Below are 27,355 nucleotides of genomic sequence, written 5' to 3' on the forward strand. Positions count from 1 at the left end.
TCCCTGAGGCCGATATCTCATATATTTAAGAACTAAGGTAGTGTGAGCTACACTTACTCTAGGTTCGAAAGTATGCATGGTTGGTATGTAACTCATATATATATATTAAGAATTTTATTGATGTAATGCCACATCAGCCTTGGCACTACAAATTGTTAACGCAGAGCGAGGGTGGGAACTCCTTGTGCTGAATCGTACAATCCTCCATGTGTCTAAGAGATTCACTAGGAAAGGGAGGTACTAGGAATTCATGTGCAAGCCAGAGAATTCATCTGTAGACCTCCACCAAGAAAAGTTGGTTATTGTAAAAAAAAAAGTTCACATGCATGTAGCTTGTCTAAAATACACACACAGTCACACTTATCCTTTTTTAAGAAATAGATGGTTTATCTCGAAATGAAACGGCAGGGGGGGAGGGAGAGAGGGAGAGAGATCATCACCATGCTCGTGGGAAGGTAATCCCTTGTACATGTGGCCTTATCAAGATTACAGGTCAACGACTGAGGTAACAGGGATTCAAGTTCAAGCTCGATCAACTGATCCCACTGAAGCTCACACCAATCCATCTTCACACGTAATGTGCACGGACCAACAAGCATTTCACTATTGAATATTACAATACAACAATTACTCTTCCATTAGAGGATTTAATTATTGGTACGGTGGAGTGGAAATCACTACTACAGAATAGGCCTTTGTTCCAAATCATTTATCCCGGTTACCTTTGGGCCCGGGACAAAATGTGGCTTTTGTCCCGGGTCCAAAAGCTAGCCGGGCCAGCGGGGGGGACAGGGGCCTTTTGTCCCGGGTGGAGCCACCAACCGGGACAAAAGGCCCCCCTTTTGTCCCGGTTGGTGGCTCCACCCGGGAGGGCCTTTTGTCCCGGTTGGTGGCTCCATCCGGGACAAAAGGTCCAACCCCTTTTATCCCGATTGGTAACACCAACCCGGACAAAAGGGTGACTCTTTTATCCCGGTTGGTGGTACCAACCCGGATAAAAGGACCCTTTTGTCCCGATTGGTGTTACCAACCCGGACAAAAGGCCCCTCCACGTGATAGTTCAAAAGAGAGTTATTCTTTACTGAGTCACATGTACTACTTAGTTGAGTTGGCAAGGAAGTCATGCGCTATGCAATAGGTCTTGGGTTCCAATCCCGCAGAGCGCAAATATTTTTTAGCGCGAGGGACATTTTGTCCCGGTTCTACCACCCGGGACAAAAGCCTCCAGCGCTTTTGTCCCGGCGGCCGAATCCCGGTTCCAAAACCGGGACAAATGGCCATATGGAATCGGGACAAAAGACTGTTTTTGTAGTAGTGAATATTCCAATAATGCTCCCTGAATTTTACCTGTGATTCTTTCTAGCAGCCGGATCTGTTAAGCTGCTTATTAGACCACCTAAACTTTTTATTCAGGTTCACCCTAAGGCCCTGTTTGGGGTAGCGGTAGCTTTTGCAAAAGCTCCTTTTTGGAAAAGCTCCACCGGCTAGTCCAAAAAGCTACTTTTCAGAGAAGCTTGGTAGGTCTGTTTGGCGGAGCTTCTTGGCCATCAGCTTCTCCACCGCCCGCTCATCTACTCGCCGCCACCGGCCTCCCCTCCGCCCCGCCCCACCGGCGGCTATGCTCCGCACCACCCTTCCCTCACTCTCCCGGCTGGCCGCCCGCCGCCCCGCCACCGGCGACCCGCGCGGCCGGAGAAATTAGCCGCCAGTGGCCTCCTCTCCCCCTCCGTCGAGGTCGCCCCCAGATCCATCGCCACCCGCCCCAAGATCCAGCGCGGAGGAGGATGCCGCCTCCGTAGGGGAGGAGCAGCCGCGTCGGAGGGGAGCTGGCGCGGAAGGGAAGAGCAGAGCCGCGCGGAGGGGATGAGCAGTGGGGACGGGCGGCGCGGGGGAGGGGGGGATTGGACGGCGGGGGCCGTGCGCCGCGGAGGAGCGGCGGGGACTGGCGGCGCCGAGGGGATTGGGCCACGGGGACGGGCAGAGGAGCGGCGGGGACGGGCGCCGAGGGGATTGGGCAGCGGGGACGGGCGCCGAGGCGAGGGGATTGGACGACGGGGACGGGCAGAGGAGCGGGCGAGCTGGAAGAGGAGGGGAGGGGAAAAGCTCGGGAAGCAGCGCGAGAGGTGCTTTTCGCTTTTCAGTGCAAACACGAGATTCCCAAGCTTTTCACCGCTGGAAGAAGCGACCCCGTTTGGGGGAGCTTGTAGCTTTTGGAGCTTCCTGGAGAAGCAAAAGCTGCTAGAAGCTCCCCCAAACAGGGCCTAAGATGGTTTTGCAGAGAGGCTTTGCCAGCATGGCGTGCTTAGTGAACTTTTACGCCTACTTTCAATTATGGTCCGGTTCATACTGTACAGAGATCCCCAAAGCAGCTGGTGGACGAGAATGGTGAGTGCCATATGAGCTAGTGAATAGTGATATCTTGGGAATATGAGGCATCGGGAATTAGTAGTGTTGAAGAGATTTACTTCCGCAAAAAAAAAAGAAGAGATTGTGACCTATTTCACAAACATGCGCTCAAGAGGAGCTGCAGCCAGTCATCCAGCATTACCGCTGTTTACTTGTATACAGTGATGTAATTTCATAGATGAATCAGTTTTACACTGCAAATTGCTTGTCTGTAACTTTGTTATTTGGTGCAAGCGCTAATGAATGTAGCAGAGTGAACATAACCACAAGCAATTTTTAGTGTAAAAATGATATCTGCATTACGGCCAGAGTGCTATGTAATTGTTTGTTTGCAAAATCATTATATAATATCTGCATCAAATAATATATGCATTCGCTATACTAGGAGCGCAGCGACATTTGCTAAGCTCCACCAGGAAAGCAAGCGTGCCCTAGTTCAGATATAGTTGGTGGTAATGGTTACAGATTCAATGAGCGCAGACACAAAAATTTCCTGTCAGACACTTATTTGTTCAGCGTCCACTGGAGCTTCGGAGCAGAGGTCACATGTTGCGGACTCGATGATATTTTTGGAGAGGAGGTTGCATTTGCTCTGGATGCGACCTTGTAGTAGTAACCAGATAAAAAACGGACCTTGGGTGGCTGGGGGCATTGTTGTGCTAGATGAAGCATTGGACATGCCTATAAATCTTGATGAAACCGTGTCTATGAATCTTGATGTTTCCCTTTCGTATTGGGCCTCATTAAGCTTGGAAAACTAGTTCCTTCAAAAAAAAAACTTGGGAAACTACTCACGGTACATTCCATCCCCACCTTCCTCCATTTTTCCCACTACAAAGCCTAGAATACTACCGTAGGAAGGAGACGAGTTTTTGTTTATCGCCTTCTTTGAAGACTGGGCATGGCCAAGTGTGCATTCTATATAACGGCCGGTGCTGTGATGCATATCATTCGTGTGACATGCCATCAACCATGATTGAAGTAGCCATTATGTAAGGTCGAGTTGGCAGACAATTCTAAACAGTGATGTTTTTATGTGCCAGATCATAAATCTTCGCATGCCACAAACTGTTTATAAAGTACTGAACTAGTCCTTAGAATGGGTAACCAGAGGCATGCTATTGTTGATCAACTGATACTCATATCCCATATATCTCCATCGAACACCCTTGCTGGCTTTTGATAGGCAGTTCTACAGACTACAGCCTTCCGCAGCATTCCACACAAGATTATACTGCTTCACCGTATGAGAAAGAACATGAACTAGAACACCTGCCTGGAAATCATCAGATATGAGCATGGAGGTGTCTGACTCATTTTCCCACTTTACTACTCACAAATGAGAAATTCAGGTTTGGATCATGCATAGTCCATGGCCACAATCAGATTAACAGTCAGCATATAGACATGCATGCAAGGACACGACGAACAGATGGAACAGACAGGACAACAAACATCGAGGAACTGATGCCCTCGCATGGCATGTCTGTTTGAACTTTGGCATGCCAAGCCAACGCGATAGTTTCAGAACTCCACCGCAATCGTGAGTGACATATGCTCATCATGCAGAACTACTCTATCAGCCCAGACTACCATGAGGCTTCATTCTAAATTGTGAAATTACATATGAATGTTACTGGTTCAGTTACTAGGTGCTTAGGTGTATGGGAAGTTTTGCAATATCTGGACCCAATGCACCAATAATTCAAGATGGGAATGGGCCGACCCGGCCCTGGCCTTGGACCCGGCCCCATGGCCTCGAGGTCAATTCTAGGGGTCATGGGTCGACCCATCTTTTCTAGATGTTATGGCCTTGATGGCCCATTGGGTATTATGGGTCGACCCAAATATTTTTTTATAATCCTAAACCATGAATATTATCAATATTTTTAGAAAAGATAAAATTTAAGATTAAAGCATATCACAATAATATATTAAGATTGTTAGCAATGCATCAAATTAAATATGTTTACTAGCGATCCATGATTTCAATTTTATCCATTTTCACTTCTAACGTATGATATTCGTCACTATATTTTGAAGTATATAGAATCTAACAACTTATGACCAGTTGTATTTATTCAAAAGAATGAAGAAAACCAATAAATCAAATAAAAAATTATTAATATGACAAATGGGTCGACCCATAATACCCATTGAGTCAATAGGTTCCGGCCCTATTGACCCATTTTGAAATTTAGGGTCGGCCCCTAGAATCCATTGGCCCTATTTTTGTGGGTCGGATCAACTACCCAATGGGTCGACCCGACCCATTCCCGTCCATACCAATAATGAAGAAAAAAATCATTCACAGAGTCATGCATGTCGTTTTACAATAATAACTTCCGGGACTTTAGTTGAGCACACTGTGCTTATTATCACCTAGCCAGTTGACTATCACCTGACATGAATCCCTTTTTCACTCGACAGAACTAGTCCGAGCTTTCTGGTAATACTTTTACAGGAGAGGATATAATAGGAGTTCCTACCTTAACCGTGGCTGGTTCAATTAATCAGCGGTATATATATGTGAAAGGAACCATCTCAGTGCTAGGATATTTCTCCTAGTTCCGAATTGAATTCCTGATGCCTCCCATTCTGATCTACTACTAGTTTGCTGCTGCACTCTATGTGATGTGAAGGAGACGATTGTTTGGCCAACTCCTGAGATCTTCGGAACATTATAATGCTTATGCTTGTATGCTAGCAAAAAGACAACTCACCATGACGAACAGTATGACAAAATAATTTAAAGTCTATGGACTCAAGAGAAATATAATGTCACTGATTAATATGACCAGAGTTGGAACTGCTACTGCCGCTGCTCGTGGGCTTTAAAGAAATATACAGGGTGGTCATGTGTGGGCTTTAAAGAAATGAATTTTTTTTACAATACTTGAGGAGGCATTGGGAGGCATTTTATGTGTCTATGATTTGTGGGTCCAATTGAGAGTAGGCGTTGTGAAGCGTCAATGAGGAGGCGTCGGGAGACGTTAGATGTGTCTATGGTAGGTGGGCCCATATGTGCTGTGATGCCTCATAATGCCTCTATAATTAAGAGGATTAAAAATTTATGGTAATTCCTTTTCTATAGTTTTTTTTCTTTCAAGGGTATTATAGTAAATTTATAATTATAGAAATAATGTTTTGAATAGTATTGTTAGGCCGTATGATTTAAGTCTTATAGTGAGATGAATATTTGTTTTAAGGAAAAGATGTTCATATTCAATATTGCTAGGGTTCGTTGTTATCTCCTCCGATGCCGCCGGCGCCGTCGCCGTCAGCCCCGCCGCCACGCTGCTCGCCAGGCCGCCCGCCGACCGCTTCACAGCCGACCTCCTCGGCCGCGCCGTCAAGACGAGCGCAGGCGGCCGTCGGCGGGGCAGAAGGGCGGGGTAACCGGCAAGGCGGAGGGCAAGGGCGCGGGCGGCGCGTCGCGGAGGAGGCGGCGTCTTGGGAGAGGGCGAGGGCGACGCGGAGGCGGCGTGGTTGAGGAGGCCGGCGGGAGACAGGCGAGGGCACGGCGGCGGCGGCGTGCAAGGAAGTGGGGGCGAGGGGCCGGAGCGAGCGCGTCGCCACGGGCATCTGAAGCGCGGGGACGACCCGGTCACCCGGAGACGCTGGAGGAGGTGCTCGCCTTCTCCCTGCTGAAGCTGGAGGCCATGGTCGTGGACGCGCTCAGGGCGGACCACTTCGCGCTGATGACGGGCCGGCTGCTCTCACGGAGTCGACGCTCCGGTCCGCCATTCGCGAGTCGCTCGCCGGCGCGGAGCCTTCTACGACGGCCGGCTACGATCGGAACGATCCCTCCGACGTTCCTCAAGATGCTCAGCTGGGCCTGGGCGCGGGCAAAGCCAAGAGTGGTGTCATGCATGGTGGAGTACATCAGAATCTGCCAGGAGGAAGGTGACGAGGCGTACATGGAGACCCCCTGCTCCTGCAAGGGCAGCTTGAAGGCAAGCTTAATTTCCTCTGTTTCTCATTTCGGTGTTCCAGTTTGATCCTTGGCTATCAAGAAGTTTGCATTGAAGTGCGATTACTAGTTTTATCATGATTTACTGTGTGTAATAGGCTGCTGAACGATCACTAGTAAACACAAAGAAACTAGCCTTGATGATCGAGATGCTGAAAAAGAATAACCAGCCAACATATGCATGCAGTACGTGTTCGAAATTCATAGCTCCATGCCCATTCATGGAATATTTGCACCCTTTGATAGTATTTTCTTAAGTTCCACCAAATTGCTAGCTGCATCAAATTTTGTTTTCATCTCTAACAAGATGCAACCGCGTCGGAATTGAAGGAGGGCGGCGACACCGACGGCGCACAGGCGAGGGTGCAGCGGCCTGACATCGTGTGGAGCCTCGTCGCGGGTGCTCGCCGGGATGTGGCTCAAGACGGTGCGGAACCCGGACGTGAGGATTGGCAGCGGCAGCACGGGCGGAGTTGCAGTCTGAATCGTGAGTATGGCACACGTGCAGATGAGCGCACCGAGCTTTAGATTGTAGATTCCATGATGGATGTACATGTGTGAGATCAGTGGTGTAGAATTGTCAGTTTTATTTTTGAAGAAAAGGAAATGTCAGTTTGTGCGGTACGATACAATTTTAGTTCGTCATGTCAATTTAAGACGTTCATATATATTTGTTGTGCCTTGGATCAATATATTAGAACCTGAGCATGCTGTTCTCACTCTCGTTCTTAAAGATACGTGGGGTTTAAGACAAACAAATTAGTTAAGTGGAACTATGTGTGAAAATGAACATATCTGGTGGGAACCACAACTTTCATGAAAACCCGTGCAAACCACGGCAAAAAAAGTCGTCTAAATTCACCAAAAAAATTACACTCTCGTTCTCCCGACGCCTCCTCATTGACACCTCCCAACGCCTACTCTCAATTGGGCCCACAAATCATAGACACATAAAATGCCTCCCAATGCCTCCCCAATCATTCAAATAAATGTTCTTGGATTAATAAAGATATCGAGATTGTCCGACTCACCTTTGAGGCTATCTTTATTCTTCTGACGGTATAAGAAAAAATGTCAGGTAAGTTTACGTGCCTCGTCCTGTACTACTAACTAAGAGCCTACGTATGCACAGGAAAAAAAAACGCAATGTGTCAATGTTTTGAGAAATATAGTAAAAACCCACAAGGACCCTGGTTGACAGAGTAACCCGTAGGGTGTGGTCCCTGTAGTTATTGGTTCTTCAGTGGCTGATTATGTAAGAGCTGAATTATATTTCTTTTAAAAAAATAAGAGCTAAATTGGCAACTCTCTAAGGCTATTTGCAACGGTGGCCCCTAAACCATCCTGAACCGGTACTGTAGCAGTTTTCTCCCCAAAAATCATCCGCAGCGGCATCCTGGATTCAACCCTCGATTGTCTAGGGATGCCGCCCCCTGCCCCAAATTTCGTGGAGGCCTTCTCCTCCGCCACCTCCCCCTTGTCGCTGTCTCCCGGCGTGGGGGAGGAGGGGCCGACCAGCTTCCGACGCTCGGCGAGGCGGCGGCGGCAGCTCGGCGCGTCGATGACAGAGGCGGCTCGGCGGGGCAACCGGCGCGTGCTGCAGTGCAGGCGGAGTGGAGGTGCATGGCGACGAGCCGAGGACGTGGGCGAGCGCAGGTGAAAGGCGAGGGCCCGGGCGGTGTCAGCGTCGGTGTCGGCGGCGACGGCGACGGCAGCGAGCACGGGATGAAAAATTTACAGGGCACCGTTGCAATTGAGATAACAGATAGAGGATGGAAAATTTACAGGGTACTGAATATATTACTTTGGAGGGTGAAATTTAAGAGGTACCATTGCAGATAGTCTAATACATGCTCAATTGGCAGTAGACACATATATATGAAATGTTGTAACAACACATTTGCCATGTGCGGGAATAGATAAGGAAAAGTATGTCCCTACAATGCTAAGGGTAGGGTCCATATATACGGTAAACTGAAATTCTCAAAATTGGTAGTCAATCATGTATCCACAATACGACCGCAACATAATTCATGTTAATTTTACTGAATAATCAGTATTCATACAACTTTGAATAATCAGTATCCATACAACTTTTATTTCATTTCTGGCGGAACCACTATCAACGACGAACTAACAGCAGTTGAAACCTTTTATTTTCCTGGGTCCAACCTCCATGCATGAAAAGAAATAAAAACGTTGTTTTTTGCCAGTTAGTACCTCGTATTAGTATGGTGAGACTGCGAGTTTGGCAATATCTATCCAGCAGCTTTGAGGGTTTGATCTTAACAGATAAGCTTGGGTCGAACAACTGTATATCTTTCACAAGGTGACTAGGCAGAAAATGCAAAATTGCTCAGCGCGTCCCATTCATGCTCTATCTTGAATCTCCATTGCCTCCGCTTCCAATTGAAACATACTTAAGGATGGCAGCGGGGCGGATATCCACTACTCCAGCACTCCCTATCACCGCCGGTTTGAAATAGGTATCACCGCTGGTTTGAAATAGGTATCACTGCCGGTTTGAGAGGCGTTGGATTTAAATCGATGGTGATAGAAGGGGCCATCACCACCAGTTCATAAACCGTTGGTGATGAGTGCTCATCACCGCCGGTTTGTATTTGGAACCGGCGGTGAAGACCTTTTTTCCATTAAAAAAATATATATACATATAATAATATTGCACCATTTGTACAACATATATAATATATAATTACAATAGCAAAATTCAACTATATGAGCTCATACATCGAGATTAAATGAAAGAGTCCATACATCAAGATTAAAACAAAGAGTTCATATACATCGAAATTAAAACAAAGAGTCCAATATATTACAATGTTTGATAAGAACGATATGATCTATGCATTACACCTATGCTGTACTCAACATTACCAGGGGTCCCTCTATCATTTCCCGCATTGTTCTCAGCTTGTTTCCCACGACAAGACTTGAATCGGGAAAATCACTCAAATTATACCTGCATCTAAGTAAAGAAGCTTGGTTTTCTCAAAATGATAAGTAAAAATAATTTTCAGGTATCTAGGTGCAGGCATAATAACATAAAAAGGAACAGCTTATGGCCTATGGCTGCCATGGCACATAATGCTTTGATGTATGCAATAGTGCTTTCATGCAGCAACATTTATTTTCAGCCGACATGTAATTAGTCATGAAAAATTAGTCATTTGGGTATCTATTTCAGATGACATCATAGATGACACAAAGGTAGCATTTCATAGATATAATTTGAACACAGATCATAAGTTGAGAACATACAGGCTCCAGGACACTAATCAAGCTAATGTCTCGTAAAAATTCATAGCAGTTGCAGGGTACTCAGGTAATGAATTTGCAATACTGAAACTTCTATCTAGAATTTGCAATGTGCTGTGCTTTGCAACCACATTTTGCAGTAGGCTGACTAGTGGGCTTGCATATCTAGAATCGACAAGAAAATCTAGAATTGATACTGTTGGTCTGGGTAAAAAGAGAATAGACAATTATTTCAGTTTTTGCAGGGAGTACATACAAGTTAGGTAATTCCACTATACTTGTGAATTCATAACCTTAAATCAGCAAAGAGAAATGACATGAACTACTAAAATAAAGTTTAACAAAAAGCTTCCTCTTTGAAAATTTATCTTTCAACAGTTGAGCAATTACAAAGCAAAATTGCAAGAAAGCAGCAGCAGCAGCAGCTAAATCCATTTTATTCACTACTTCGATATGGTTTATCACTGTGAAGGTCTGAAACCACTACAACCAAAACTAACTCTAGACACTTTCCTGAATTATATTTTTGGAGGCCATAATTTCTGCAGCTCAGTCTAAACCCACATAATATGCTCAGTCGTTACTGTCATCAATGGACAAAATCTGAAGTATACTCCTAGCCTTGTTTGGGTCGCTCACCGAGGGATGCGGCGCCGGGGTCGGGTCGGAGGCGCGGGTGTCGGCGGCGGCGGCGGCGGCGGGACCTCCTCGCGACGGCACGCGGTGCGCGCATGGACGGTGGGCGAAGCTGGACTTCCTCGCGGACGGCGGCGCGGCAGCACGAGGTGCTCGGGGCGGCGGCGCGCCTCTACACGGGACGGCGCGGAAGCAGGAGGGGCTCGGGGTGGGCGGCGCCGGACCTCCTCGCGGGACGGTGCGGCAGCAGGAGGGGCTCGGGGCGGGCGAGGCGGCGCGGCGCGGCGCGGCGGGAGGGGCTCGGGGTGGGGAAGCACGGAGCGGAGGGCGGCGCCAGCAGGAGGGGAGCGCGGGGGAATTTTGGAGGAGGGGTGCGGGGTGATTTTGGTTTTCGAGCAGGAGGTGCGACCTCAAAACACTTCACCGTGATGCTGCACGTCACCGTCGGGTCCAGCTCTATCCGGCGGTGATTTTTTTAGGTTTTTTTTTTGGCACGGCTCCAAGAACAGCTCTGGCAGCGGCTTCACCCGGAGCCAGGGTTCAAAAACCGGACGGGAACCGCTAGTTTCCGGATTTTTTTCCGTTTCCGGTTCGGTTTGGGACGGTAAACCAGGTCCGGTTTTTTATATTTTATGATTCTAAATCCAAAAATACAAAAGTCATTTTTTGTGCTACTGTTCCGGTTTTGAACAGTAGCACCGGTTTTTGAAACCCTGCCCGGAGCCCTGCCATACGGTGGATTTTCCACCGGCTCCGGACCAGAAGCCGCACCTGGAGCCGGTTGTGGCTTTCACACGGGGGCCGGAGCCACGAAATCGTAGCTCCGCGCAGCTCAAGAGGCTCCTCCGTCTCCCCTGACGCCTTTGCCCCCTCCTTGCGGCGTCCTCGGCCAGTCTCGCCGGTTGCAGAGGCCGGACAGCGGCGAGAGACTGAGGCAGGGCGGGAGCCCGTGGCGCGGCGGGGTAGGGCAGGAGGCCGAGCGGCGGCCGGCCACGGCGGCGGGCTACGGTGGGAGGCCGAGCGGATGTGGGAGCTCGATTCGGTGGCGGACGGCGGGAGTTTGAGGCGGCGGGTTCCGGCGGGAGGTCAAGCGGCGGCGCCGGAGGGGAAGGAGGCGGTGCCGCGCGGCTCCGGAGGCCGCCGCCGCTTGAAGGAGGAGGCGGCGGTGGGGCTGGGCGACGAGAGTCGCGAGGAAAGGAGACGGGGCGAATGGATAAGAGGAGAGGAGGAAAAAATGAAAAAGGGAAAGAAAAAGAAAAGGAGAGGGAAAAAAGGAAAAGAAAGAAAAAAGAAAAGAAAAAGAAAAAGGGCAATTTAGACAATTTAAAACCTTAATCCAACAGGTGAAGTTGTTTTACCAAACATTTTCCAAAACGGCTCCAGCTCCACCAGAAAAAGCCGCTCCACCAAAGGAGCCGGAGCCGGAGCCGGAGCTGTTTTTGGAGGAGGCGAAGCCCTGCCAAATAGGCCCTTAATGTTGTTTTGAGGTCTAATGATAAGCAGTTGTTCGGATTTTTTTTGTGGCAGCCACAAAAAAGATTGAGGCAAAAGCTTTATTCACCTGTTGGTATAAACCTTTTAAGTACAATCTTTCTGCATTATTGCTAAGTAAAATTCATGCCCTTATTGACCTTGACTTTGTAGTGGTTAGACACACTAGTATATACGAACTCACATTTTAGCCAATTGATTTTTACCCAACTAGGGGAGATTTTATCCAAAACTCATTTGAAATTTCATAGTAGTAATACACTCCGACCAAGAGTAATTTTTGATGTTTGGAGAAGTAATTTACATCTTAGCATGTCCACAAGTAACTTTTAATCAAATTGAATCTGCACCATCACCATATTTTATCCAATGTAGTTTAAAATGATCTGAGAAGTAATTCAACAATTAGCTTGTCCAGGGAGTACGTTTCTAAGAGTAATTTTAAGGGCCACAAGAAGTATTTCTAAACCATTCTGCTTGTAGTGATCTCTCATATTCTTGATAATTATTTTTAGCTTTTGTAGAAGTAACCTCTAGATGATTATCCCTCTAACATTGCGTTGAAGAATGAGCGCTAACCTTCACAGGAATGACGCCCCTCAGAGCAACTGGGAGCAATTGTGTTATAATGACATGACAATCATGGGCCTTTTTGCAACTAATGTTGAATTTTAACTCTTTCATGTTTGCAAGCCTTTAGATGTTGATGAGTAGCGAGTAGGCACTTTGAGTTCATGGAAGAAACTACAAATCTTCCTTTTCTCAATATTATTCAAGGTCCAAGACCCAACCGGAAGCTTCTTCTTCTTATCAAGTTGAATGATTGGATGCATATAATTTTTGACATTCATATCTTGTAGGTCCTGTCGAGTTTCTAGCGAGTCTTTTCCTTTGCCTTTGATGGCCGTTAATGTTGAGAGCGTGCTCTCGCTAACATTTTTATTTAGATGCATGCCATCAAGTGCGTGACGAACAATCAAGTCCCTCCAAGGGGAGTCTCCAAAATAAGGATTTCTTTTTCCACAAAGAATCGGCTCAAGCGGGTACACTTCCTTTGCTCTTTCCCAGTACAACATTTAGTTTACTAACGGTTTTGTATACCTCACTCCCATTTAGGAACTTGGGAGCTAAATGTTCATCCCTTGTACTATCAAAGGATTTCTATTTCCGACGATATGGGTTTTGTGCTGTGCAGGCTTACCACTGCCGGTTTGTAACATGAACCGGCGGTAATGTGCCTCATCACCGCTGGTTTGTAACACGAACCGACGGTGATAGTGTCGCCGGACATCACCCACTGCTAGAAAATCTCTCATTAGTACCGGCCGGGAACCCCCGGTTTGTACCGGTTTCCCGACCGGTACCGCTCCTCCGGTACTAAGTGCACGCGCACTTAGTACCGGTCAGCTGGCCCGGTACTAAACTGCTGGCCACGCCAGCAGCTAGGCCGAGCAGTTTAGTACCGGTTGGTAATACCAACCGGTACTAAATGATTTTTTTTCTTTTTGATGCTTTATATTTGTTCTCTTTTCCTTTCAATTTCAATTAATTAGTATTAGTAGTCGTACTCGTAGCGGTTTGTGTATTCGTACTCGTACTCGTATCTAAAATTCGTATTTGTATATGGAGCAAAGCAAATAAAAAAAAGTATATACATATACATACATGGATAAAAGAAATGTTAGAAATTATATACATACATGGATAAAAGACAATAATATTTACAAGTATGAATTCTCATAAGTTTTTTCCGACAAATTCTTCAATAATTCTAATCATCTGCATCATTATCGGCACCGGCATCCTTCTTGCGGCGTTTGTTGAGTTTATCAGCTCGAGCCACACTTATCATTGGATTGGAATAAAATTCACCATTTTGATTTATCACCTCATCCAACAGGAATCCACAGAGTGCTTCTTGAATTGCCCTGATTCTTTCCGGTTCGATGATGTTCTCTTTCAGTCTCCAAATCTATCAACAACAAATAAACACCAATAGTTTATTTTAGTACCTGCATGGAATTAGATACAAGAAATTGTTAATAATGTTATACGTACTTCGAAGTTTTCTTATGTCACCCTCTTGGTTTCTCTGCAAAAAAAGTGCATATGCTCACATACGTAGTATCCGCAGAGGTTGGTTCCTTGTTGCTGTCTCAAACACTATATACATATATACATATATACATGTTATGAAATATTCATGCTGTTTGAATAAATGAAAGTAGATGTGCGATATTCGTACCGGCTTGTTATAGTTGAATTCAAGCTCAGTTGGTGTTGACGCGACTCCTAATTGTGTTTTGAGGAACCGAGACCATGCCCTTTGCATGATGTCTACGAGATTTTGATATAAGTCTGGTGGCTTATTCAAGGAGTCCCACACAGTAACTCGGGACCGATCGATTTCGATCACAAGTAGTATCCAGTGGAAACTGTTGATACATACATATGGATACAAGAAATGTTAGATATATATACTTATTGGCTAGTTGAAGTGACTCAAAAAGTGAAAGGACTCACTTGAAGTTGTACGGCAACAGAATGAATGTGCGATCGTGCTGCCCTTCCAAGGACATGACTAAATTATTCTCGGTCCGATTAGGATATTTGCGTACACACTCATGTACAACATTCGGATCTATGAAGCCAACGTTGTAAATCCCGCTCTTCCGGCATTCTTGCATTTTCATCCTGCACGATTACAAATAAAAGGAGAGAATGAGAAATCTAAACGACTTAGAAGAGCTAGAGTATACAATTGATAGAAAACACTTACATAGACCATACACTGACGAGGGACTTGTCTAGGGCGTCTTGATGGAATAGAAACAAAAAATGGTCAAAATCAATCCAAATGTCATCCATTCCCCGATAGAAATGGGTATGTTTAATTCGAGCAGCTAGCATTATATACCCCTCTGTACATGCTTTCAAGTACCACTGATGTAACTCACGCATTCTTGTTGGTAGGGTGTCAATCAACTCGGGCCACATCAGAGGTTCCCCCAGTACAAATGGCTTTCTTCCTGCCCCTTGGTGAACCGAGATTTTTTTCTGACCTAGGAGCTGAGCTTTTGTGAGGTTCGTTTCGTTCCCTGACAAACTCAGCAGTAGCTTCATCCTCTTTTGAAAGCACTACTAGAGGGGGTACGCTTTGTTTGGGTTGTTCGCCGAGCTGGGGGACTTGGTTGTACCTCCGATTACTCTTCTTCTCCCATGATTTTGTAATCGAGCGGTCGTAGTCCGACATCAGTGGAGGCTTTGGTTGGCACATCATGGATAGATAGAATTTCTTCGCTGCCGGATCCACTGGTTCCTTTGGCGGAGGCTTCTTTGGCTTCAACTGCTTGCGCACGTCTTCTTGCACCCAAGCATCCAATTCCTCTGGAGTCATTTCGTAACCTGACTTCTCTGGTGCAAGCTTCTCTTTCTTCTTTCGTTCTCGGGTCTTCTTATATCTTGGAGGTGGCGGTGGCGGCACCAAAGCAGATTTCTTCTTCTTTGCGGGGCGAGGAGATGGCGGAGGCGGAATAACACTAGGCTTCCCGGAAGCGGCTGGTGACGGCGATGGACTAACGCTGGGGTCCTGGGCTGCGGGCGGTGACGGTGGATCCACACTGGGCCTCGGAGACCCTTGAGCAGCTGGCGGTGACCTCGAAGACGGGCTAGGATCCCTTCCTACAATTTTTATGTACTGTTTTTCCAACAGATCCAAGTGTGGAGGGCCTGTCCTAGTTCCTCTTCTCCATCGCCTCCAGGGATCTCGAGGTCGAGGTCTTCCCATTCTTTCTCAACACGGTCAACCATGACTCTAGCGTATCCTTTTGGAATCGTCATGCCATGGATTGTCCCGCCTTGAACAGGGACTTCAGCAACCCCGTGAGCGACTACTTTCAGTTTTTTCCTTAGCGGAAATAGAAGCTCATAGGGGGTCCTCACGGCGATGTCATCCACGGGGTAATGTTCTGCAACCGTTTCCTCTCGATCTGCGGCTGGGTGTTCCGTTGAAGCAACTCTGCTACGACGCTGCGAGCCGACGGGGCTAGTCTCCAGCTGAGTCGTTGATCTGCCTTCTGGTGGCTACTGTTGGCTAGCTGTAAGTGCACCTTCGATCGAAGCAACCCGTTCTTCTAGGGCACGCACCTTCTCTGCTACTTCAACCTTTCTTCTCTGTCGGCTCCGATACGTCTCTATGTCGCCACTGAAGCCATGCTTCCATGGAACTACGCCCATGCCTCGCACACGTCCTGTGTGTTCCGGTGTGCCAAGAGCATACGGTAGCTCGTCTTTCTCTCTGTCTGACTTGAAGCTGCCTTCGGACACGGCCTTTAGTGCCACATCGAGCCTGTCGTCCGCTTCCCTTATGGCATCGCTAGTGACGAACGACCCATCTTCCATATTCAATGAGCCTCCATGAGTGTAGAAGTAATGTTTTGCTCGCAACGGCCAGTTGAAAGTCGCCGGTACGATTCCTCTGGCAACGAGATCATCTTCCATCTTCTGCCATTTCGGAATCGCCGATGCATATCCTCCTTGCCCAAGATGATGGAAGTGCTTCTTTTTTCTCGCATTCTCCTTGGCTTGGGCTGTCTTCTTCTCGCTATCCTCGGACGACTTGTACTGCACGAATGCCTCCCAATAAGAACGTTGATTCTTGAAGTTTTTCTCAAAGTCCGGCGTGAGTCCCTTTTTAACATAATCCTTGTTCAAATTTTTCTTGAACGTCTGAAAAGCAATAGCCATCTTCTTCATGACCCAATCCTTAAACAGCTGTTCTTTGTCCTCCGGAAAGGTGAAGTGCCGTTTGACATCTGCCCATAACATTTCTTTCTCGGTCTCGGGAATGACGTCAGCATCGATATCTGTGGCTTTACTTTTCTTCCATAGCTTGAAGCTAATGGGAATGTGGTCCCTGACATAACATCCACATTGATTCACCACCGTCGTCTTCACACCCTTCAGAGACTTTGGTTCACCGTCAGGATGCAATGAAGCGATAATAGTGTGCCCCTCCATGATTTTCTTCGACCCTCGTTTCCGTTTTGGTTTCCTAGTCGATCCGGATGCCTAAAAAATATGTATTTAGTACGCATTGTACTTACATACAGAATTAATGCGTATGTTTATATATATAAGCACGAATTGTATATACCTCTGCGCTATCATCTTGCACAGTCGTTTGTTCTGTCTGGTTATCATCGCCATCGCCAGTATCGTTAAGGTATTGGCTGCCATCGTCCTCGGCAGCATCCTCTTTGTTGTGGTGCATGCCCGTACCAATTATGTCCCCAAGAAAGGCCTCATCGTCATCACGGTGAAAGGGTTCCATTTCGTTTCCTATGTGAATCAACATATGTTTGATATGCAATTTTGTACTAATTGACAATGTATAAAAAAATTACAAGTGCACCTTCGATAAAGCCGCACAACACATACATGGACAAAATTTCTAAAATTTACATCATATACATCTTATATACAATGTGCCCTGGAATTTTATAAAATGTGCCCTGAATTTACATCTTAAAAATTCAATAGATAAAGCTGTACAAGACAAAATTTACATCATATACATTTCATAACACACACAATTCAACAATACCAAATAAAACAATAAATGTGAAGCCCGTAAAGACATGAAGTTTTCTACAATATACAAGTTTTTTGTACAATATCCATAATTACTACATGATATAAAGACATACTTCTGTACAATAAACCTAAGCAATAATTTTATAAAATGTCCTGTGGAATTTTATAAAATGTGCCCTGAATTTTCTAAGATTTTCAACTATTTTTGTACTATTTTTCTACTATTTTCACCAATTTCTAATATTTTCTACTATTTTCTACTGATTTCACCTGTTTATAATATAGCAACCTAAAATTTACAAAGAAAATTACAAACTCAATAGATAAAGTGTACAAGACAAAATTTATATCATATACATTTCATAAAATACACAATTCAACAATACCAAATAAAACAATAAATGTGAAGCCCGTAAAGACATGAAGTTTTCTATAATATACAAGATTTTTGTACAATATCCATAATTACTACAAGATATAAAGACATAGTTCTCTACAATATACCTAAGCCATAATTTTCTATTTTCTATAATTTTTCTACAACCATAGTACTATTTTCAGCTATATTTATAATTCTCTACATTTTCCATAATTTTCATATACATTTTCAGCTATTTGCATAATTTCCATAATTTTGCCTGTAAAAAAAGTGCCATGGAACCTTTAACATTTTGATAACCAATTTCTAAGATTTTCTATTATTTTTCTACTATTTTCATAATTTTTCTACCATTTATAGAATTACTAAAGGTTTCTAAGTTTTTCTAACATTTTCGTCAAATTTTCTAACAAAACCAATTTTTCTACCATTTATAGAATTGCTAAAGCTTTCCAAGATTTTCTACCATTTCTCTAAGTTTTTATACTATTTTTTCTAAATTTTTCTACAATTTTATAGAAATACCTAAAAAATAAAAAAGGTGACGTCAGCTTATTCCAGGGCTTACGGCCGGCGATATGTCCGACGTGGCGGCGGCCGGCGGCGCGGATCGAGGCGGAGGTGGAGGAGGAGGGCGCAGCGGCCGGGCGGGGGCGCGGATGTTGAGGCGGAGGCGCATGAAGGAGGAGGGCACGGCGGCCGGGCCGACGGCGACGAGGACGACGGTGGCAAGCCGGCCGGGGGTGAGGACGACAAGGCAGGCGCGCGTGAGCTCGGCGGGGAGAGGCGGCGGATCCAGGGCGCCGAGGCATGCCTGCACAGGAGGAGGAGGGCAGCGCCGAGGAGGATCTGGGTGCGGGCGTCGGGAGGCCGGGGGGCGGTGGCGCCGGCGGGGCGGAGCTGCACGCGGGGAGGAATTTGTGCCACGCAGGGGAGGAGTGGCGTCCACCGCGGAGGCGGATCCACGGCACCGAGGAGGAGCGGCGCAGAGGCGGGACGACGTCGACGGCGCTGAGGAGGAGCGGCGGCGCAGTGGGCCGGGACGATGACGACGAGAATGAAGAACTGGAGATCGAAATCCAAGTGTTGGCATATATATAGGATTGCCAGTTTAGTACCGGTCCGTGTCTACGCCCGGTACTAAACTGGCTCATTTAGTACCGGGCAGTGGGAAGGCCCGGTACTAAAGAGGCCCATCTGGTGGGAAATTTTCATTGTGGCCCTTTAGTATCGGGTGTTGACACGGACGGGTACTAATCTGCTCCATCTGGCTCTTTAGTGTTTTCTTTTTGAGTGTTTTCACCATGCAAAATTAATTATAAATATAAATATATGTTGTTTTCACCATGCAAAATTATATTTCTGTATTATAGGTCACTATGTTGGGTATATTTAATGTGTATGCACTTAATTTATCATATTGAGTCCAAATTTTTTTATATCTGTTTCAATTGTGTTTTCTGTGCAAACTATTATACAAATGGATAAAAAATTTAAATCTCAGTTATTTCATACATGTTAATTAAATAGTTAATTAAATAGATTTTCTGTTTTTTTGGGTGTTTTATCATATATGTGCATGCACTTAATTAAATAGATTTTCTTTTTTAATTATGTTTATCACATTGAGTATGCACTTAATTAATTTATCATATTGAGTCTAAATTTTTTTATATCTGTTTCAATTGTGTTTTCTGTGCAAACTATTATATAAATGCATAAAAAATAAAATATAAGTTATTTCATACACCATATATTACATCAATCACTTGGTTACATGAACATGAAAGTATAACATAATGATTAAACATCATTGTTTAATAGAACGTTGACAACCTTTCTTTTTACGAATGTCCCTTGATCATGATCGAGGCGTAAGTAAGGAGCGTCCTCTTTGGACAACAGGATGCTAGGGTCAACATCGACAGAGAATGGAGGACGGTCGTAAAACTGATCAAAGTCTTCTGACTTGTCCGAAATGTCTTCAACTCCAATGATTTTTCTTTTTTCCTGGAAGAACTATGTGGCGTTTTGGCTTGTCGTCGGACTTGCCTTGATTTTTCTTAGATTTGCTTGCCATGTCCTTCACATAGAAAACTTGCGTCACATCCTTGGCGAGGACGAATGGTTCATCTTTATATCCAATCTTTTTGTAGTCCACTATTGTCATTCCATACCGGTCTATCGTTACACCGCCACCTGCTCGGTTCACCCATTGGCATCGAAACAAAGGAATCTTCAAGGGGCCATAGTCAAGCTCCCATATTTCCTCTATGACAACAAAGTAGCTGTCCTTATTTCCATCATGGCTTATTGCATCAATATGCACACCACTATTTTGTTTCGTGCTCTTTTCATCTTGGGATCTTGTGTAAAACGTATATCCATTGATCTCGTATCCTTGGTATTGCATGATTGTGGCCGATGGTCCCCTAGCAAGCCATTGTAGTTGTACATCAATCGTGCTGTCATCTATGAGTTTTCTTCTCAGCCAAACCGCAAAGCTATCTATGTGATGACGTGTAATCCATGCCTCAGACTTCCCTATGTTTTCATATCGGACAATATTGATGTGCTCATCCATATATGGGCCACGAGGGATGAATTCTGTAGAACAGTGAAATTTGCTTTGCGGATTTCACTTTCAGGGATGTGCATATTAGATTTCTTACCTAGTGTGCCCTTTCCTTCCAATCGCCCATCATAGCGTGACATGGGGACCCCAACCGGACTCAGTTCATCAATGAAATCAACACAAAACTCAATGACCTCCTCTGTTCCATAGCCCTTGGCGATACATCCTTCTGGCCGAGAACGATTCCGAACGTACTTATTTAAGACTGCCATGTATCTCTCAAAATGGAACATATTGTGTAGGAATACAGGGTCTAAAATGTTTATCTCTTTCACAATATGAACCAGGAGGTGGGTCATAATATTAAACAACGAAGGTGGAAAGACCATCTCAAAACTGACAAGACATTGGACCACATCATTCTGTAGCCTTGTGAGCTTATTTGGATCAATTGCCTTCTGCGAAATTTCATTAAGAAAGGCACATAGCTTCACCACTGCTAATCTTACATTTTCTGGTAGAATACCGCTCAACGCGACTGGAAGCAATTGGGTCATCAAAACATGGCAATCATGAGACTTTAGGTTTGTGAACTTTTTCTCTTTCATATTAATTCTTCCATGCATATTCGAGGAGTAACTGGACGGTACCTTCATACTGTTCAAGCAATCAAACATGCTTTCCTTCTCCTCTTTGCTGAGAGTGTAGCTAGCAGGACGTAAGTAGTGCTGTTCATTTTCTCTCTTCTCAGGACGTAGGTCTTCTCGTTGTTTTGTTTCTTTCAAATCACGTCTTTCTTCTAGTGTATTTTTTGACTGCCCATACGTACCAAAGAATCCTAGCAGGTTCACGCAAAGATTCTTCGTCAAGTGCATCACATCGATTGCGTTGCGGACCTCCAGGACATCCCAATATGGGAGCTCCCATAGTATGGACTTCTTCCACATTGGGGCATGGTCATTTTCATCATTCAGAACTTGTTTGCTTCCACAGCCCTTTCCAAACACGACATGGACATCCTTCACCATCGAGAAAACACGCTCCCCGTTTCGGAATATAGGCTTAGCACGAGTTTCTGGTTCCCCTTTGAAATGTTTTCCTTTTCTTCTTAAGCGGTGGTTGAGGGGAAGGAATCGACGATGACCCATGTACACGACCTTCCTACAATTTTTTAGATACAAGCTGTCGGTTTCTTTTTAGACAATGAGTGCATGCCTGGTATCCCTTATTCGACTGTACGGACAGATTGCTAAGTGCAGGCCAATCGTTGATGGTAACTAAAAGCAATGCTCGTAGGTCAAAATTCTCCTGTTTGTACTCGTCCCAAACACGTACACCTTCCTCCTTCCACAGCAGCAAAAGTTCATCAACCAACGGTCTTAGGTACACGTCAATATCATTGCCCAGTTGTTTTGGGCCTTGGATAAGCACCGGCATCATCATGTACTTTCGCTTCATGCATAGCCAAGAAGGAAGATCGAACATACAGAGGGTCACAGGCCATGTACTGTGACTGCTACCCCACTCGCCGAATGGATTTATTCCGTCTGTACTTAAACCGAACCTTATGTTCCTTAGGTCGTTATCAAAATCTGGGAAATCTCTATCCATGTTTCTCCACTGGGACCCATCTGCAGGGTGTCTCAGCATCTGATCTTGCTTACGCTCTTCTTTGTGCCACTGCATCAATTTAGCATTGGATTTATTTCTGAAAAAGCGCTTCAAACGTGGTATTACTGGGAAATACCACATCATCTTAGCGGGAAATTTTTTCTTGATGGGCTCCCCGTCGACCTCACCATGATCATTTTGCCTGATCTTGTACCGTTTTGCATCACAGACAGGACAAGCATCCAATTTCTCATATTCTTCACCTCGATAGAGAATACAATCGTTAGGACATGCGTGAATTTTCTGTACCTCCAATCCAAGAGGGAAAACAACCTTCTTTGCTTCATATGTTATAGAGGGCAGTTCATTTCCCTCTGAAAGCATGTTCTTTACAATTCCAAGTAGCTCCTCAAATCCCTTATCGGTGACACCATTAGCTGCCTTCCACTGCAGCATTTCAAGTGTGGTACCCAACTTTTTAAGCCCCTGCTTGCAATCTGGATACAATATTTTTTTGTGATCCTCCAACATCTTCTCAAACTTCTTTGACTCCTTTAAAGTTTCACAGTCTCTTTGTGAATCCACTAGAACCTGACCTAATTCATCAGGTGGTTGGTCTTCTGCTGCATTTTCTCTAGCCTCGTCCATTTCTTCAGCATCGTCCATGGGTTCATCTTCAAAGGCTCCCGCTTCATATAGATGAGCCCAGTCTGCAATATTATGATCATCATCTTCTTCACCATCTTGCATCACAACTCCAGGTTCTCCGTGCTTGGTCCAAAGAGTATAGTTATCCATGAAACCTTTTTCATAAATGTGGGCATGTAGAGTGCTCCTCTTAGAGTATTCCTTTTTATTTTGGTAAACGCGGCACGGACAACACATAAAACCTTTCGATGACTTGTGGGCCTCCGCCGCATCGAGAAAAGACTTTAGACCATTAATCCACGTCATGGTGCACCGGTCGCCGTACATCCATTGTCGGTCCATCGATCCACATTTTTGAATTAAGTAACAACATTATTTTACTTGTTTTCATATCATTTAAATTGGCACATAACATAATGAAATACAAAAGCCATTTTTGCGAATTTAACATTGAAATACAAAATTAATAGAAGTCCAAATTAACAGATACATTACACTACATGCTTAAATTATAGAACATGATAAATAGAAGTCCAAATTAATATATACATTACACTACATGCTAGCTACCTAATACAAACTACTCATCATGAGATCTTTGGACCAATGCCTTGTGAACTGCCTCGCGAAGTCTTCACACGGAACGGTCGTATTCCGCCAGCCCCGACTCTTCACGTCTTGCATTATATAGAGCCATCAACTCACGATCATCATCAGTACCATGCAACTCGACATTAAATTCACGACAAAATTTACGGCTTTCTTTGCCAAGGGAGAATATATAAAAAGCTTTCTTAATCAAACGACGAATATGACCGCTAACAAGACCAACACGCTCTGCATGGTGGAACTCAAGCTTTCTTAAAATGAAAACATAAATTGCAAACCATAATTATTTTGACACTCTTTAGTTCAATGTGAACACGTCGTTCCACGCCATAAGGGATGCGCAATCAATGTTCGCGGCTTTGTTTCAGGCTCACTTTCTCTAAAACCATCGAGAACAAAAAATATTTGTTTCTAAACATGTCTATGTCGTTAACCTTGACCCTGCGGTGATGACACTGACATTCGGGGCTAGTATTGACATCCACGACACAGTGCGGTACAATAGGACCCGATGAAGGATTTCATTATTGGGACCAAGACCGTACTCCTTCATCGCGTCCTCATATATACCGCACCGCATCGTGGATATCGATGCTAGCCCCAAATAGCAGAGTTTTCACCGAAGGATCAAGGTTAACGATATATTCATAATCCGAAATATACATTTTTTAAACTTCTCGATGGTTTTAATATGAGCCCCAATAAATACATCATTAGAGTGACAAAATAATGCAACTAAATGTATAACAAATACCAAACTAATTAACCATGCCGCTTGAAAAAAATTGAAAAAAATCTGAACAAATTATTAGAATAAAAATGAAAACATAAATTATAAACTATAATTATTTTGACACTCTTCAGTTCAATGCGAACACGTCGTTCCACGCCATATGGGATGCGCAATCAATGTTTGCGGCTTTGTTTCAGGCTCACTTTCTCTAAAACCATCGAGAAGAAAAAATGTTTGTTTCGAAACATGTCTATGTCGTTAACCTTGACCCTGCGGTGATGACACTGACATTCGGGGCTAGTATTGACATCCACGACACAGTGCGGTACAATAGGACCCGATGAAGGATTTCATTATTGGGACCAAGACCGTACTCCTTCATCACGTCCTCATATATACCGCACCGCATTGTGGATATCGATGCTAGCCCCAAATAGCAGAGTTTTCACCGAAGGATCAAGGTTAACGACATATTCATGATCCGAAACATACATTTTTTAAACTTCTCGATGGTTTCAATATGAGCCCCAATAAATACATCATTAGAGTGACAGAATAATGCAACTAAATGCATAACAAATACCAAACTAATTAACCATGCCACTTGAAAAAAATTGAAAAAAATATGAACAAATTATTAGAATAAAAATGAAAACATAAATTATAAACTATAATTATTTTGACACTCTTCAGTTCAACGCGAACACGTCGTTCCACGCCATAAGGGATGCGCAATCAATGTTCGCGGCTTTGTTTCAGGCTCACTTTCTCTAAAACCATCGAGAAGAAAAAATGTTTGTTTCGAAACATGTCTATGTCGTTAACCTTGACCCTGCGGTGATGAAACTGACATTCGGGGCTAGTATTGACATCCACGACACAGTGCGGTACAATAGGACCAGATGAAGGAGTACGGCCTTGGTCCGGATAATTTTATTCTTAACTGGCTCAAAAGGTGTGGATTTCATAATTGTGACCAAGATCGTACTCCTTCATCACATCCTCATATATACCGCACCGTATCATGCATATTGATGCTAGCCCCGAATAGCAGTGTTTTCACTGCAGGATCAAGGTTAACGACATATTTATGATCTGAAATATATATTTTTTAAACTTCTCGATGGTTTCAATATGAGCCCCAATAAATACATCATTAGAGTGACAAAATAATGCAACTAAATGCATAACAAATACCAAACTAATTAACCATGCCACTTGAAAAAAATTGAAAAAAATCTGAACAAATTATTAGAATAAAAATGAAAACATAAATTATAAACTATAATTATTTTGACACTCTTCAGTTCAATGCGAACACGTCGTTCCACGCCATAAGGGATGCGCAATCAATGTTCGCGGCTTTGTTTCAGGCTCACTTTCTCTAAAACCATCGAGAAGAAAAAATGTTTGTTTCGAAACATGTCTATGTCGTTAACCTTGACCCTGCGGTGATGACACTGACATTCGGGGCTAGTATTGACATCCATGACACAGTGCGGTACAATAGGACCCGATGAATGATTTCATTATTGGGACCAAGACCGTACTTCTTCATCGCATCCTCATATATACCGCACCGCATCATGGATATCGATGCTAGCCCCAAATAGCAGAGTTTTCACCGAAGGATCAAGATAAACGACATATTCATGATCCGAAACATACATTTTTAAACTTCTCGATGGTTTCAATATGAGCCCCAATAAATACATCATTAGAGTGACAAAATAATGCAACTAAATGCATAACAAATACCAAACTAATTAACCATGCCACTTGAAAAAAAATTAAAAAAAATCTGAACAAATTATTAGAATAAAAATGAAAACATAAATTATAAACTATAATTATTTTGACACTCTTCAGTTCAACGCGAACACATCGTTCCACACCATAAGGGATGCGCAATCAATGTTCGCGGCTTTGTTTCAGGCTCACTTTCTCTAAAACCATCAAGAAGAAAAAATGTTTGTTTCGAAACATGTCTATGTCGTTAACCTTGACCCTGCGGTGATGACACTGACATTCGGGGCTTGTATTGACATCCACGACACAGTGCGGTACAATAGGATCAGATGAAGGAGTACGGCCTTGATCCGGATAATTTTACTCTTAACTGGCTCAAAAGGTGTGGATTTCATAATTGAGACCAAGACCGTACTCCTTCATCATGTCCTCATATATACCGCATCGTATCATGCATATCGATGCTATCCCCGAATAGCAGTGTTTTCACCGTAGGATCAAGGTTAACGACATATTCATGATCCGAAACATATATTTTTTAAACTTCTCGATGGTTTCCATATGAGCCCGAATAAATACATCATTAAAGTGCCAAAATAATGCAACTAAATACATGACAAATACCAAACTAATTAACCATGCCACTTGAATAATTTAAAATCACATTAATTCTCAATCAAAAAAACCTAGATAAATTAATTGAGAAAAATCTCTAATTAATTTGAAATAAATCTCTATAACTCCTAATTATTTTAACACCCTTCAGTTCCAGGAGAACACTCTTTTCAATATCCAGAAACCATCTAGAAGAAAAAAAAAATTATTTCGGAAAATGTATATGTCGGTAACCTCGACCCTGCGGTGATGACAATGACTTTCGGGGGGACACGATGCGGTACAAGGAAGTCACCAATCGGCCAGTCGCAGCACCAACATTTCCGGTTAATAGGAACACAGCACTAGGCACAGGCAGCGTGCTCGTTGATATGCTCTCAGTGCAACAACGGCCACACTGACTGCGTCAAATGCTGTCTTCGTATCAATCGGAAGTGCTGGTGATGCGACCAACCGATTCGCGACGTCCATATAGCGCATAGTGTTTTCCCGAAAGGTAGTGTCATCACTGTTGGATGGAGATTAACGACATATACTTGTTTCGAAATAAAATTTTTTAGCTTATAGATAGTTTCAATGTGAGCCTGAATAAATACATCACTAGAGTGTCAAAATAATCAATTCATAGTAAAAAAATCTATTATAATTCTTTCATTAGTTCATTATAAAAAAATTAACTATCCACATTACGGTTATATCTACTACAATCACATGTTTTGTCTACACTCATTCTAAAAATTTCTACTATCCACATGCTCATCTGAATCTAAAAATAAAAAATGTGCTACGGTCATTTGTAATATATAGAAAATGATTGAAAAATATGTCTATAAATTTTTCATATTCAACCTAGCCAATAAACCTACTCCCACATTCAAGTCATCGGTTCTATATATCTCAAATCATTGCATAAATCAAAGAAATCATACTCATCCTCACTATTTCTAAAAGTCACAAATTTCTCTAACTATAGAGCATAAAACGAAGAATAAAGACTATCAATGAAGAGAGGATGAAGTTGTAAACCTTTGGCGCACTTGAATGAGTCCAAATCACACA

The 27,355-nt window shown here is 43.9% G+C and overlaps 1 long non-coding RNA gene across 1 annotated transcript; it reads right to left on the bottom strand.

The window, feature by feature from the left end:
• Window positions 1-9,116: 9,116 nt before the first annotated feature.
• On the bottom strand, window positions 9,117-10,553 carry LOC120711722. Its single transcript, XR_005690453.1, has 2 exons — window positions 10,295-10,553; window positions 9,117-9,365 (listed from the first exon to the last, which is right to left on the bottom strand). It is a non-coding gene; the product is annotated as an uncharacterized LOC120711722 (long non-coding RNA).
• Between the last annotated feature and the right edge of the window lie 16,802 nt (window positions 10,554-27,355).

This window comes from Panicum virgatum, chromosome 6K (genome assembly GCF_016808335.1).
Source record: "Panicum virgatum strain AP13 chromosome 6K, P.virgatum_v5, whole genome shotgun sequence".
Lineage (NCBI taxonomy): Eukaryota > Viridiplantae > Streptophyta > Magnoliopsida > Poales > Poaceae > Panicum > Panicum virgatum.